We start from the raw sequence: 13217 nt of genomic DNA, 5'->3' as shown, positions 1-13217 counted from the left end.
GGTCAATAAGCATGCATGATGAATTACAACGCAACTGCAAAAAAAGAAAGAAAAAAATATTATACTGTACATTTGATGAATCTCATGAACAAACCACAGAAAAAAGAGCAACAAACACTACACACAAATCACTACTACAGAGCATCTACTTGAGACTGTGAAACTTGGGCTTGATCAGTCAGTGTTAATGTAAAGTGGTGCCTTCTCGGCAAGAAGATGAACCCAATTCATTATGGGTATTTATTTACGGCGTCGGCTGGATGGTCTTGAAGACGGAAGGCGAAATGCACAGTTCATTTACCAATCATGCAGTGCAAACACACGAGAATACAATGACGGGAACAGGAAGAATAAACTGCCGTGATTGGTTCGGTAGTACTGCAGTCATAGCTCCAAGTTCGCTTAGAGATTAAGTCCTATATTTAGACCCATCTGAACATATATACTTTCTTATGGGTGACATTATTCATTAAGATCTGGTAACACAATAGGAAACTGAATCCCAGACACCCTGAGCAGAAACAAATTTGCACACAGTAAAAGAGTGAAGCCTCTAGCAATCAACATTTTTATATTAATGGTTGGTATGAAAGAGTGAAATGTCACCTATTCGTAGGCTGTTACAAACATCCCAGTGCTTTTTACACATTGGCACGTCTGCAATGAAACATCTTGCAGATTATAAAAAAAATAATAATAATAAAAAAAAGCACTCAGGGAAAGAAAAACAACTTCACGGTGCATTATATAATCCCCAGCAGCCCCAGATGTCCTTGATGAACATTGTGAAAAACTGCTTATTTCAGGGATATTTATATCTTTCACATGTCACAGATTTTTGCCTTTAGTTTTCACCCCAATATTCACTAATGTATTGCATCCCATCACAATCACAGCAAGTAAGAATATAATTCAATATTTCATTACTGGCCTTTGCGACCAGCATAGTATGCACTTTGCACATCAACAAGCCATTTTTCTCTCTTATTGCGTTCGGTGTTTACTCTGAACAATATCTGAGGTCCTACGGCCCTGAACAGTATCCGAGGTCCTGCGTGTTATGCAATATTAATATCGACTGAATGGCAGTTCTGAGAAAAAATAGGGAAAAAAAATAAATCGTTACATTCTCATGCGCATAATTTGTGCAGAGAAAAAAAAATATTTCTAAATGTTAATGGCTTAAGAAATTTTTATTAATTCATCATATAAAATAGACAACGCTTTAACTACAGTTGTAGTTTACACATAGCCAGGACAGGTAGTCCACACACATGGAAATGGTTTAATTTTCATACATCAAAAACCCTATTGTACGTCTGCATGAAAAAATATATACAAATATTTTTTACAATCTAAGGACCGGCACCGGTCCGTGTTTCAATTGGTACCGGGCCGCACAGAAAAAATACATAACTTACATTATTTCCGTTTTATTTATTATCCGATTTTATCCAATTATCCACATCTGTCTATGACTCACTCTTGACGCATGTCAAGATGCTTCTGTTACATGTCTTACCCACATCCACTACCTTCTTAAAGGAGCTGCTCCGGCCGCTAACACAACACATTACCACCAAATTTAAACCCTACATCAACCCCAACGAGCAAAATGAACAAGAAACAACACAGTGGATTCACGCTTATTATTATTATATTTAGAAAATACCAGTTTTTATGCCGGTCGTATGATTTTAGTTTGCTGTATTTATCCGCCACACCTTAAAGGCCGGCCCGTGGCACATAAAAGGTTGAGGACCACTATTCTAAGGTACTATCTGGATTTTACTCTCCAAAAACAAACATACATACATTTAGTGGCATTAAAGTACCATGTTTTGCTTAAGATTTAAAACAGTTTTACTTGAGAGATCAAGTTTAAATCAGCCAGGATAGCTGGGATCCAAGGTAACAAGTTTGACTTCACTGCACTGAAAAAAAAAAAGAATCTATGGGGTGGAATCTGAACTGGACATGATCTAGTTCCTCCTACCTGGGCTAAAGTCCAGTGGGTGGAGACAATGCTGTGAGTTTCAGCCTGGAAAAGTATGGCAAGTGTGTTATTTCATGTTATACGGTGTCCAGATCCACCTGTTGGACTTTCTGTTTCAATTGACCACTCTCTCTGGATGGGAAAGTTGGAATAATGTCTTTCACCCATCAATCAGAGGGACACTGGCCAATTGTTAGTCCTACAACCCAAATAATACATGGTAGACTGGTGATACTATATGGTCCCTAGGTGTAAATATGAGAAAGTGTGCAATTTTTCATGAGTAAATGGGGAAAGCCGGAGAGCGGGAGAAGGCTGCCTGCACCTTGCTGAAAGAGTGTCTCATTCGAACAGCTTTGAACAAATTCCAGCAGGTACCGCAAGACAGCTGCAGCAAAAGTTGGGGGAGAGCGGGACGGTGGAAAATACGAGCGAAGACTGAACAGATGTGTCCACAACCAGGGAGTGAAAATTATTCCTTGGCAGCACTGCACATCATCAGTTTCCTTCAAATCCGATTTAGAACGGAAGAAAACGTCTAGAGAAAGATGGAACCACCAGAAAAACAAAAATATGCCACGTTAGACTGACTGAGCAGGTCTGGCTCTATAGTAGGCGCTGCAAAGCCGGGAAGACAGCCAATTACGGCTACTGCCAGGCATGGAGGTTTGTTGGTTCCTCCATCCATCCCTGCTCCTGCTCCCTCCCTTCCTCTCGGATTATAAAGCTTCTGTACTCTATCTTTTTATGAGGGAGCTACCAGCCACATATGCTGAACAGCTGCTTCCATAATACACAGGATTCTGTAGTTTCTCATTTAGTTATATTTCTTATAACTACCTTATATAAAAACTACCTTACTTCATCTTATTTGCGAACAGGGAAATGACAGCTTTATTTATAGCAAAAAGTGCTTTATGGTGACGACCTTGGTGCGACTTAGGAGACGGTGCACAGGGCAGGAGTTCGGTTGTGTATGATGGATGATGGATGAGCTCATGCTCACGCATTGCTCAATCTCAGCCACAGCTAATGATCAGAGACACTTCACGCTGTCCTGGAGATGGACATACATCACCATGGTGACTCAGACACGAATCACCAGAGTATGCGCTGGGACGAGATTACACAATCAAGATGCTAATATTTGGACAGCGAGAAATCTGTTGTTGTTTAGCTGTATACTAAAGTGCACTGGGGTTCAAATTAAATAATGGCATGCACAACATGCAGTTTTATTTGAGATGATCTATAACCAAAGAAATGACAGCACTTGTTATATGCGGTCCCTTTTTTTCAAGGAACCACAAGTAACTAGACAGTTGTCTGCTCAGCTGTTCAATGGAAGGTGTCCTGTTTTATTTACTTCACTTACAAATAAACAGATAAAGGGCATCGGTTGTTTTTAAGTTTTAATAAGCAGTCCAAAGAGCCGTCTCAGTCAGGGACAAGAGCCTTTTTTCATTTACAATTCTTCAATGTACCAAATTGCCTGATAGACCACAGAAAACAACTGTGGTGGATGACTGAAGAGTCACCAGATCACTCCGGGACGCAAGTATATCTGTGTTAAGTCAACAATAAAAGGAAATATTGAGGCTTTACCACAAGTTATAAACCACTGGCAAGCCTTAGAAATAGGAAGACCACATCAGAGCTAGAGAACATAAAACCAAGCCTGTACAGTTCTAGAATAACATCTTTGGGACAAATAAGACAAAGATAAACTTTTATCAGAATGATAACAGAGAGGATTATTGAGAAGAAAAGGAACTGGTCAGGATACGAAGAATATCACCGTCACCACTGTGGTGCGTGTGTGGCTGCCAGTGGAACTGATTACCTGGTATTTATTGATGTAACTGCTGACAACAGAAACAGGATTATTTCTACAGTTTAAAGGTCTGTATTATCTGCTCGCACTTAAAACCCAGAGCTTTACGGTGCACATGAAAAATGACCCGAAGCATACAGCTACAGCCTGAAATAAATGGATAGTCTTAACTGGCCATGTCAATCAACTGATCTGAATCCAAAATGATTCACTTCCTGAATGCAAAACACCGAGACACACCGTAAAGACGGATGCAGTAGTCTGGAAGAACATGGCCAGAGAAGAAACCAAGGGTCTCCAGATGACTAAAAGCTTCCAGGCTTTAGGCAGGGAGTGGCGGTGGGTACATATGAAAAGCAATTCCGTCATTGTTCATTAGAATTGGATGGAAATACACCATTATCAAAGCTATACCTCTGCTCTGAACCATTACCTTATCTGCGATTTAATTTCAACTCCATTAATCATTTTGTCAGGATTAACAAACAAATTTATCACATGCAGACCAAAAGGCATTGAAGTATCACAAGTTGCATGAAGTTCAGGCCTGCTCTCTCGAGCACAATATGGTGGTGTAAATGGAATATAAACCTGAACGCCCAAGCATCTGTGTTCCAGCTAATCATGTGATGCAAATACAGTCTTATTCAAACTTATGGTAGATGTTGTCTCTTGTGCATATTATTCTTTAAAAAAACATCTGCCTCATTAACATCTGTGTGGAAGACTGATCAGACAAAGCACCCAATGCACCTTCTTTGCTCCTGCAATGGCTCCGAGTCTGGTGTTAAAATAAAATATTCCGACAGCCTCGTTAGGTGTAACTACTTATAGCGAATGCGACCAGTTTTTTCTAGTTCATTCAAAAAGCCTGCCCCACCCACTTCCTCTTCCTCACAACCACAGGTCTTATAACTTATCCTCTTATGTAGTAAAGAGCCACTGAAAAGCCAAGCTGAGGGTTTGCGTGTGAGGATCATGGGAGGTCGTTTATTTTATCCCTGTTCTCTTCAGAGTCCATCTGAACAAATTAAAACAGGTTTCAAAACAACAACAACAACAACAGCAGCAGCAGCACTCGATTAAAATTCTGAGTCTCATTCAGATATATCTGAAATATTATGTCACTTATGTAACACTATTATACTTTTTTGTTCAAATACAAAACACTGATATAAACACACCCACCCTTATTAAATACTCTAATCATTAGCACTGGAAAAATCCGTACCACTCGCGACTTTGTCCCTTTTCTTATTTCGTCAAAATGAACACGCATAAAACGAGCACAAAATTGTCCTGCAGAGCGTGAAGCCTTACATTGTGTTCTAAAACATTTTCCTTGTCCAGCCATCTCCTACCCGATGCTTCTCCACACTTATAATTAGCTTTGTCTGCGTCACACATAAGGCAACTGACCTCAACTCCGAGAGCAAAGGGGGGTTCTAGTTTGCTAAGAGAAAATAGAGATGATGTGTTTCCAGCTTCTCCTTTATATTTCATCACCTCCTTGACGTGCTGTGGATTTGGAGGAATTACACTGTCTCTGCCTGACTGTAACATGCAATCAGACACAGCCACCGAGACATTTTAGGCCAAGACTGTCTGAACGCCACGCAGTACGTACACACACACACACACACACACACACACACACACACACACACACACACACACACACACACACACACACAGTTTTATTGTTGGAAAAATGTGGGTGTACTCAAGACATGCTTTAAAAAGAAAAGAAAAACCCTGACAGAGGGTCATGCTTAGTTAAAAGCATCTTTACTGATGACTGCTGTACAGGATATTAAGCATCACTATTACCTCTAAGGATCTTGTTATTTGTATGAACACACTAAAGGCACAGTGGTAACACCAAAACAACAAACTTTGTCTCAATTTGAAGAACATGTTAACATTATACAGTTTTAGCCTGTAGAAAATGTATTACCCATTTCTTTTTCTTTTTTTATTTATTTATTTATTTTTTTTTTTTACAGCCCTTTGAGAGATCTGTTTAGGAAAAACAGCCATCAGCCACACTAGAAATTCAACCAAGATTACAAGCAATGGGTAATGGGCTTTGGGGCTATACTATTAATTTACACCCCAAGAAAAAAAATAATAATAATAAATAAAAAATCCTTTATGGTTTGCCAATGGGATAGGAATGGGATTCTTAAAAAGAATACATAAGTGTGATGGCCAGGTGTCCACAAACTTATGCCCATAGTGTATTCGACTGCAGGATGTATATTGGCTGATGAACAACAAGCTGGATGCATCCTCCTGACGCACTATATATAGTCCTGGAAAAGTACTGCAGTCAGTCAGTGTATAGACAGTCAGGATACTGCAAGCCCATAATGATGCATACTGTAATGAGCAGGTTCTTACACTGCTGCTTAACTCTCCAAGCTAAGGTTTTCCCTACTTTGTCAACTGTCAGGTGGGGTTAATTAGGGGACACAGCATTTCAATTGCTAATCGCATGCATTTAAGGGTACTACAGACCTCCATTCATCCCTCCACTGGTGACACTTAATTGGCATTAGACAAAGCGACTGAGAAACACCTTATAGTATTAGGACCATTGTAAAACCTGAGCACTGTCAAATTTTGCTCTAAAATAAGATGATCAGATGGTCACTGAAGCTACTACTGATACTATTGAGTATTAAACAACATGGGCTGTATTCAATTTGCAAGGCCATGATGGCATCCCAGATACACCAGGATGACACAATCATAGCATTTTCAGAGCCTAGTGGGTTACGTGTCAAAGGCAACTTGGAGCAATTGCTTAAAACCAGAGCCAGCAATCTGTCCTTTACGACACAGCATAAAATATGACCGACAAATTGGCTAACCTGATATCAAGGAAATGTTAGAAGTGAATAACACTGGAGGACTAATTTAGCCTGGTGCTTTATTCAGGGCACTCCTATGAATTAATTATACAGGAGAAAATCTAAACTCAGAGCAGCTCAATAAAAAGACCTGGAGAGGGCAAACAGAGCTCCATAACGCCCAGTGGAAATACACGGTTCTCCTCTTTAGAAGTTTTTACCACAAAACAGACATAACGTGTCTCAAGTCGGTTTCGTTTCCCTCTTTGTCTTATCCAGTGCAGACGCTTTGAAAAGGCCGGTTTCATAACTTGAAAAGCTTAAACGTTATCAATATTATGAAGTTTAAAAGAGATAAACAAACAAGACAACTGTTTCACAGTGGTTACATCAGGCACAAAAGACCAGACTAATGGAAGCACCTTTGGACCTGCGCGATACAAACGGATTTCCTTGTCGCCAAGACTCATGAACACATGAACAGCGCGGCAGTCGCAGATCGCCGTAGTCTTCCACGACTCCTGTTTGTGTCAAGTAAACATTATCTGTTTGCAATTCCCTTTATTGCTCTTTATTGGATATTAACATGACATGCTCACGGCAACCACATGCCTTTTATAGTCTTCTACACAGATTACAAAACTGCACTGCGGGGTACGTCCTCCGATTGAATAATTACCGTTCGCGTCTCGAAGATTCACAACTTGTGCTCTTCTACATCCCAAAATACACTACATGGTGAAAAAGTGCTGGGACAAAAGTCTTACCATACGTGGTTCTTCCCCAAATGGGCACCGCCAAGTTTGAGGCACAAATACGTATTGGATCTCTTTGGATGGCGTTTCCCTTCACGAGTACTATGTGACACAAATCTGTTCCAGCATGCCGATGTAAACAAAAAATTGTGCACAAAACCGGCTCCATGCAGATATGGTTTGGAGTGGAAGAATTGGCGTGATCCGCTATAGAGCTCTGACCTCCACCCAAGTGAAAACCTGCGGGATGAATAGGAGCACTGACTGGCACACCCCAGGATCGGGATGTTTACAAAGCACGTGAATCTTATAGTCAGGGGTCCAAAAACTTTTATACACGCAGTTTATGTGGCAGCTCAAATGTTGTTGTTTTTACACCTTTGCACATTCTTCTAAAAAAGATTATGTAATGTAACATTAAATGAGGTAGAGACTAACCAAGAATTTGCCACCTGCCATGTCTGCAGTGTGAATGTGTGCAGGCAAAGACGAGAGGAGACTCGTCACCTTCATGAGTCTTTCCAAGAGTTACACCTGCAGAAGTTACAGGATCGGGGGCTATTTTTAAAAATAATCGCTCATCTTCCTCAGCGCCAAATTATTTTCACTCGACTGTTTTGAAGGGGGAAACAAAAGCCCGACTGCTGTCTACATTGACCTTCTCGTTTTGGGACGGATGAACCGACCAGACATTGCTATAAATACAGAGCTGTTGGCCACAGGTAATCTGTTTTATTTGTATTATCATTCCAATAAGTCTACAAATGGGCCAATATAACCAATTACTCCATCTGTGACTCCAATTTCAATTTTAAAAGGTTGTTTTTGTTTTTATATATACACACCGTGTTCGTTCTTACAGAAATGCAAAATTGCCAAATTTAAAATGTATACCACTATCAAATAAGTTTAAATAGTTAATCTCTGAATAGTAAATGAACTGGTTTCTACTTGTGTACTTTGTTAGAAAATCACTGTCATTCAAAGTGAGTGCTATTGTGGCTGGTAACACCACCTGATCCTCCAGTTATACAACAATCCTAAAATGCTGTGTATATATATCAGATGACACTAAATCCCAGACCTAGTCACGCCTTCTCTATATTAAAACCCTGTATTGTAGAGAAACTTCCTTATGAAAACATAAATCAAGTCAATGAGCCAGGGGATTCAAAAAAGAAAAAAGAAAAAAAAAAAAAAAAAAAAAAGGAAGTTCATTTCAATGTGTGCAATTACACTGCAACATAGTGCAAGAGAAGCTGTGTGTATGTGCAGACCGCTCCCTTTTCCTTTCTAAATAACCACGTGGATGTTGCACAGCAGTCAAAACAGCAACAGTCAATGTAAGTTTGTAACGTATAGTGTTCGATCTAAACGAAGGACGGAAACTATGTCGAGGTTAAGATGCTCTGTAACATCCTCGGAAGCACTGAAGAGCAAAAGAAAAGGAAAAAAAGGAAGAAAAAAAATCCGTCTCGGCACTGCGTTGTGTATGCGTGCACGGAAGCCGTAATGGTTTCTGAATGTCTATGGGGAACTCGAGCTGAACGCACTTAAGTAAGACATTGCTTAAACATCTAGTCCAAGAGTGCTTACATGCACACTAGAATTATAGAGGTTCCTATACTGCTGACAGTACGCGCTGTGTGTGTGTGTGTGTGTGTGCGTGCGCATAGTTTACAGAAAGACTTCGATAAAACGGAACTGTAATTGGTGCCTTTGGCCAAATGAATACTAGGGTTGGACAATGGGCCAAATATATTGTATGATAACCAAATTATTCCCTACAATACACTATAATATTGCAGTTTGCTTCAAACGGAGAGCAAAACAGTTCTTAAAATAAATATTCTGTGTAAAACTTAAACGGAAAATACGGTATCATTTTAATGATTCAAAACCCAAAACTAAATGTGCATTAGGTAATTATAAAACAATGGCATGATACCATACCAATAGTGATATTAGACTGGCAAACTTTGATGGTGAAAATTGCTTTTCATTTAATGTGAATCGTTATACATTTGGAACAAGTCTTGCTTCAAACAGGATTTAGGACTATTCTAAGCTTGGGTCATAACCTTGACACTGCGACTGTTTTCTCTAAACAACCCTTGCTGCCAATGTGTGGGCATGTTTCTGAAGACTTGCGTGTCATTCTCAGGGACACGCGCACATTAACTGCGTGACCTACTTCCTGAGAGGATCTCCATTAAGGCAAAACGTTAGACTGCTTTCTTATCAGCTACTCCTTTTCCTCCTTCAGTGGCTTGTCCTCCTCGAGCTTTAACAATAGCTATTGGGCTGGTTAAAAAAAGCACTTCAGGGACAGGAGGAGGGATGAAGGTCAATAAGTAAAGGCTTTGGTTGCAAACACTCGGTACACTCATTCAGGGATACAAAGCTGTCTTAACAAACCTCAGTCAAGAACATGAAGCGTTTAATGAATGTGACAAAAAAAAAAAAAAAAAAAGGAAGTTCAGATTTGAAAATGTGCAATTACAAGGCAACAGATTGCAGCATGAGCTACGCGTGTATCGGCCGCTCCAAATGACTACCCGAATTACTGCGCCGAGAGTTAGCGTGAGATCGTAATGTACAGCGCTCGAGCTGAACGTAGCACAGAAACTATGGCTTGAGGTTAAAATACTCGAACATCCTCTGAAGCGCTAAAGAACAAAAAGAAAAGAAAAAAGGCTTTGGAACTGCATTGTGTTCGCATGCACGGAAGCTACAATGCCTGTAATGCCCATTTTTTTCCACATTTCTATGCTGCACAATTTCTGTTGAAACTGATATTGCTCGAAAAGAGATCAAAGAAACATTTTTGATACATTAGTCAAATGTCAAAAGACGGTAAACCTATCGGAGGTCGTATTTATTATCTCGGGCGGAGGAGTCGGTTATGGCAGTATGCAATGCTTTTAACATACATTATATATTTGAGTGTGAATGTGCAATGGGTTGTTTAAAACTACTTAAAACACTTTTTCTTTTTTTTTTTTTCTTAAGCCATTAACATGCATTATGTCACTGAGAAAGCCAGGAAAAGGAGTATTTTAATGCAGAGTGCAGGAGCATACGGACTAAATAAGCTTTGGGAGAAGGCAGGTTGAATTCTCGTGTGAGTGGGAACAGGTATGCAGTCAGCACAAAAGACGTGATGAACACTTCCAAAAAGTCGCACATGTTGCACATGCTACACAACGCTATACATGCCATCAAAATATGCAAATATACCAATGCCAACTACCAGATTATTAAAGGAAAAAAAAAAAAAAGTGCCCATCACAAAGTTAATTAATCCAGTGACATTTTCGAACATGTTGCTCAGATATATTAAAAAGCGATGCCCCGTTTTAAACAACGGTTTCATTTGGCCAGATGCTGGATTATGCAATACTCTGCTGACATTCAGCGAAGCTTTTGCCTTAAATATTTCCATTCATCATTTCAGCACGCGACATCTGTCAAACGGTCCCGTGCTCCACCGACAAGGCGACTGTTTATTTACCCCTCTCACAGCCACTGGATATTCAAATCATTAACTTTTTTTTTTCAGGGAATTCGAATATTTGCATTTTGCAGATGGCACATTCCTGGAATTAGTCGTTGCGAAACAAACATGCGGAAAAGAGACTCGCTGCTGCAATCCGGGACGCAATTAAGAGCAATTATGTATAAAAAAAAGGTTTTAAATAAAAAATTGGAAGGATGTCATGAAAGTATAAAAGAACATTTTAATCTTTTTAGAATCTTTCCAAAATACAAATGCACTTTCCTACAAAAATCGTTGCTTTACAAATGCATAAAAATATTCCTTCGCTCGGCTCCCTATAACCGACGCGAGCCGGCGAAGCAGAAAGGTGCACTGGATCGAGAACATGGGTTACTTTCCAGTCTCGAAATCAACGTATCTGGGGATTTATGGTTCACACCAGCTTTCGTTTAAATTTGACTTGTAATAAAGCCTTACAGTTTTCACCCTCTTTACACGCCGCAGTTTCTCCTTGAATCCACTTGAAGGAGAACCCAATCTACTTTCGAGACCCCTGTAACTGTCCACTAGCCATCCTTCCCACCAAGGCACAAACGCTCTCTTGAACTCCTGGCCATGGTTAAGAATGTCATGTTTGGGATTGACTGTTATACAATTGCACAATTTTGTTTTTAACTCCGTAATTCCAAAGACTTTACTTCACACCACAGCAATCAGGGGTGTCGTGACATTTACATAAGCTACGCTGCAGGCAGTGAACCACACAGTCGAGAGAAAAAAAAAAAAGCATTTTGATGATTCAACTATAGCATGCTGAAGAATATCGTTACTGCTGGAATTAGTGTGTTACATTTTCTTTTCTTTTAAATAGATGTCCTTTTATAGATGAAAGCCAAGTACCATACCATCTATGGATTCATATCCTGCACCTGTCAGCGCTAGAAACTGTTAAAAAAATAAAAATAAAAATAAAAACCTGACACACACACACACACACACACACACACACACACACTTTGCAGAGGTTCATGGTGCCACAAATCGGTGTAAAAACTGATTAGAGTTTTTTAAGCAGGACCAAAACCAATTCAATCAGAATGCATCATGCTGTCTAGCAGTAAAACACAATCTCTCTTATTATCTGGAAATATGATCAAAAGGATTTTCTTTCCCAACGTGCAGTTTATCCACCTCTCGTTTTTTTTCCCCCCTCTCTGTGCTTGTCTGAAGGAAAGACGATATTTGTTTCTTGGATGTCTGATCTATTGTTCAGAAATGTACAAGACTCAAAAGGATGCAGTCTACTAAAAGGATTCAGTTCTCCTCTACTCAGAGCTCTCTGAAACTTGTACACTTGTAACAATGTCAGTCTCGACACTGCACACGGATGCAAGCCACGGCACAGCCGAAAGTATAATTTCGACGTTCTGCAGTAAAACCCTGTGATACACGAGTGATAATGCAGTCTGGATGGTGCGGATGATTTAATCATGGATTCGTCATATCTGTGGTTTTCATGGTGGCTCTGCTGCAGGGTTGAAAACTATGCTCTGTATCTGATCATCACGCCTACCTGAAGGTCAATAAATAACCAGGGTCTTCACTCTTTAACTCCTGGTGTGCCGTACGCTCTAGTTTACAGGCTCCACATATGCACGTGACGGGCACCAGAGCAACGTGGAGGAGCATTTTTAGGGAAGTGCACGGGCGAGAATCGTGACATTTCATGGTTGAACACATACATTTTGGGCTGCACACTGATCGGTTCACCGGAGCGCTGTGGGATTTGTCTGACCTCGTTGGGTTCCTCGCATGTACCACCTCCTGTCTGGCTCAAAACACGTCACCGCATGATCACGATATAATGACAAGGTATGAGAAATAGCATCGAGCAGGAGGTTGCTGGAAACACGGCCATCTAGCTGGTTCGACTTTTTTGTAAAGTCAGGCAGGGTAAAAATAATAATCTGACATAAGAGCCTCGTGTACAACCATAAAAATCAATCATTGACAAGCGACCAGACAGGGGAGATTCCAGACGGGGGGGAAAAATTGATCTTTCTCCACCTGGTTTTGTCCAATTAGTTTCTTTTTGTTTTGTTTTTTATGGAAATTGAGGGCACCATGCATGTGCACAAACTGTGCCCATAAGTAGAAAGGTTTGGCTGCAAGTGCACTCACCCAATATTGTGGGTTTCCTGTCACATGCATGCAGTGTGTGTGTGTGTGTGTGTGTGTGTGTGTGTGTGTGTGTGTGAGAGAGAGAGAGAACCAGAGG

At 40.2% G+C, this 13217-nt stretch overlaps 1 protein-coding gene and 1 long non-coding RNA gene across 4 annotated transcripts in view; one reads left to right on the top strand and one right to left on the bottom strand.

Annotated features, from left to right (window-relative positions):
* Window positions 1-13217, bottom strand: part of gnai2b (guanine nucleotide binding protein (G protein), alpha inhibiting activity polypeptide 2b) — a 44405-nt gene that overhangs the window by 29673 nt on the left and 1515 nt on the right. The gene's annotated exons all lie outside the window — the stretch shown is intronic.
* LOC310722441 lies at window positions 5824-12981 on the top strand. The gene is made up of 2 exons (XR_014532377.1): window positions 5824-7371; window positions 7908-12981. It is a non-coding gene; the product is annotated as an uncharacterized lncRNA (long non-coding RNA).

The sequence above is a fragment of the Silurus aristotelis genome (assembly GCF_946808225.1).
Source record: "Silurus aristotelis genome assembly, chromosome: 2".
Taxonomy (NCBI): domain Eukaryota; kingdom Metazoa; phylum Chordata; class Actinopteri; order Siluriformes; family Siluridae; genus Silurus; species Silurus aristotelis.
This window is presented reverse-complemented; position numbering and strand designations above follow the sequence as displayed.